The sequence below is a fragment of the Grus americana genome, chromosome 20 (assembly GCF_028858705.1).
Source record: "Grus americana isolate bGruAme1 chromosome 20, bGruAme1.mat, whole genome shotgun sequence".
Taxonomy (NCBI): domain Eukaryota; kingdom Metazoa; phylum Chordata; class Aves; order Gruiformes; family Gruidae; genus Grus; species Grus americana.
The window spans coordinates 5,325,461-5,328,964 of record NC_072871.1 but is presented as its reverse complement, the minus strand read 5'-3'; positions in this window follow the sequence as shown (position 1 = coordinate 5,328,964).

Sequence of the window (3,504 nt, the reverse complement as noted above, 5' to 3'; positions counted from 1 at the left end):
TTACCTTCATTGTTAAAAAAACCCCAACCTAACAGGTCCAACATTTTGGAACAAATCCAAAGGAAAATGATGAGTTTTTTCATTCTTGGTGTCTTGAAATGAAGACTGGGGTCTTTTCTGAAAGACATGTGTTAGCTAAGGCACAAGCCACCACTTAATGGCTAGGGCTTAATGTGGAGATCCTTGGGTTAAAATGATTGTATGGATACACTCAGCATTGCAGCGGCATCCAGAAGGATGCATTAGCATATGTGTCTGGGCTCATCCACCAGCTAATGAAGGATGTTAACTTGGGAGCAAGGATGTAGTCAAGAAACGGGGCGGGGGAAAATCCATCGCGGGGCTTTATTTTGCTTATTGGCTTTTAAGGAAAAAAAAAAAAATCAGAGATAAGCAAAAGCGACCTCTTGACCCAAACATCTGCAGGTACAGAGCGGCTGGCCAGGGTATGGCCGGTCAGAATAACACGCTGTAAGTGGGTGGACGAGTAGCTGTCCCGAATTAATGAAATCAGTTTAAGGAGGGGTTTAGCTGCACTGGTACAGAATGTGCTCGTAATGACAGCCTTGAGGCCCTTCCGAGTGGAAATGCCAGATCTGGCTTTCGGAGGGTGGGATTTTCCCTACCCTGGGCGCACATCTGGTCTTTTGTCCTGGACAATGGGAAGGCCCCTTCCTCTGTGCTCGCGCTCTCGCTGCCGCGCCTGGCCCCGTTCCCACCGACGCAGCCGGTCCCGCTGCCTGCTCCCAGGCTCCGGCCATCCATCCCATTGCCTGCGTCCCCTGCGCCGGGCAGCTGAGAGCAGCTGGGCACGGTTGGATTATGGGATGTGCTGAGAGCAGCCGGGTCACCAAAGGCACACTTGGATTTTGGGATGGGGTGATGCTCAGTCCCGAGCCCTTGATGGAGAAGCAGAAATAAAAGGTCTTGCTTTGTCAGCTGATGATTGTCCAGGGAGACCCGAAATGGCCACTAAATGTCCCACCCGCACCCCTGTGAACACCAGGGACCTTCTGTCCTGCATCTACACCAAGACTTTCCTAAATCATGAAGGGGATGCAGGTTTTGGCAGCTGAAACAGTCAAATGCTGACGGCGCCTCATCCCAAACACTGTGCTCGGTTGGGCTTTGGTCCTGCCTGATCCCGACTCCAGCTGCGTCCCCCAGCCCCGCTCCTCGTGCGATGCTGCAGCACTGGTCCCCGCCGCCAGCCAGGATGAGCCCCAGCCTTGCTGGAGCCTCCTGGGGATTCATTAAACCAAACACGTGGAAAGAGTCAAGCACCAAAATTGGCCTGGAGTGTTGTGGGAGGGAGCTTGGGCTTGGGGGAGAGCACCTGGCTCAGTGTGGCCAGTCCCCTGCATTAGGTAATTTGGGAATAGCTGTTTAATTTGGACAGGCCCCCCAATCCCTTATCCCCTCCCACCCCACGTCCCAGGCAATAATGCGCTTTCAATATTCAATGAAAAAAACCCAGAGCACTGGAGTGAAAGGCAAAATGTATGTCTGTGGCAGAAAGCAAGAGGGATTGAAAGTGTTACCGGTGCTTCAGGGTGGGTAATAGGAGATTTGCTAAAGGGATCTGGAAGAGAAGCCCTTTTTCAAAGGAATTGTATAATCCCTGGTAGCTCAGTGTCTCACGCTCAAGGACTTGCCTCCATGATCTGCCGTCAAACGACGAGAGGATTTGCTGCTCTCTTCCGTGGCTGTGCAGTACGGAAACCCTTCCCACACCGCTTTTCTAAATCTTATTTGAAGGGATGCTCCTCTGCTCCCGCCGAGTGGCAGGGTCGTACCTGTTCTGTGCCCCACATTTCCAGAAATAGTCAGACGTAAAAAGGGGAGCAGAAAGCACCCGCCATGGAGTGATGCCCCTCGGAGTTGTGAGCGCAGCATCCCTGGAGCCAGGGACTGGGGAGGGGGGTCTGGGAAATGTGGGGGGCTGCGGGGGCTGCGCTGGAGAGGAAATATCTGGAGGCTCGTTTCAGGCTGTGTCAGGGGCAAGAAAAAAATGTCTGGTGTGAAACAAAGCGTGCGTGGTGGAGAGAGAATTGGTTGGGGTGTGCAACAAGGATAGTGTGCGTGTGTGCGTGTGTGTGTGTGCGCACACATGTGAGATGTGTGTGCAAGAGGGGAGTGGGAAGGAAAATCTGCGGGTGGGAGCCTGGAGCAGCTGCCTGCGGTGCACACGGGTGTGATCGCAGCTGCCCTGCATCAGCCGAGAGGCACCATCTCCGAGAGGCACCATCTCCTCCGAGAGGCACCATCTCCGAGAGGCACCATCTCCTCCGAGAGGCACCATCTCCGAGAGGCACCATCTCCTCTGAGAGGCACCATCTCCTCCGAGAGGCACCATCTCCGAGAGGCACCATCTCCGAGAGGCACCATCTCCTCCAAGAGGCACCATCTCCGAGAGGCACCATCTCCTCCGAGAGGCACCATCTCCGAGAGGCACCATCTCCTCCAAGAGGCACCATCTCCGAGAGGCACCATCTCCGAGAGGCACCATCTCCTCCGAGAGGCACCATCTCCGAGAGGCACCATCTCCTCCGAGAGGCACCATCTCCGAGAGGCACCATCTCCTCCGAGAGGCACCATCTCCAAGAGGCACCATCTCCTCCGAGAGGCACCATCTCCGAGAGGCACCATCTCCTCCGAGAGGCACCATCTCCGAGAGGCACCATCTCTGAGAGGCACCGTCTCCTCCGAGAGGCACCATCTCCGAGAGGCACCATCTCCGAGAGGCACCATCTCTGAGAGGCACCATCTCTGAGAGGCACCAGCTCCTCCGAGAGGCACCATCTCTGATAGGCACCATCTCTGAGAGGCACCAGCTCCTCCGAGAGGCACCATCTCCGAGAGGCACCATCTCCGAGAGGCACCATCTCTGAGAGGCGCACCGGGACTGGCACCCGCAGGCACCGACCAGCCTGGGGGTCCTGCCCCCGGTTGCAGCTCTGCTGCAGGCAAAGCTCTTTTGGTGTGGGAAGGCTAGAAAGGGTTTCAGTGGAAGTGATTTTTATAGGAGAGCGCAGCTTTGCTGAAGTCAAACCATTTTGTGGGAACACGTAGGAAATTATTGACAGGGAAAAAAAATCTGAACCACTCGTTTCGACCTTCGGAGACTAATTTTTTCCCCAAGCATTTAATTTTAACAAATTGCTCAGTTTAGTTTTGACATTACCTCTCAGATTAATTTCATTTTCATCTTCCACGTGTGTGAAGCGCCGGTTCCCGGGTCGCACCCTGGCAGGCTGCACGCGGCGCTGCGCTCCTGCTGCACCCGCGGCACCTCTTCTGCTGCCGTCTTTCAATTAACACGGCAAACGCAATCCCCCTCGATCAACGCTTCCGAAAACTTTCTCCAGGAAATTTGGGATGGACGATAGGATTGGAAGATGAAAACAGATTTGAAAGTGCCACAATTGTCTGTGGAAGAGAAACTGCAGTTTCGGAGCAAGCAGAGTCGGCGGTGCAGAGCCTGTCCCTCCCTGCTCAGCCCTT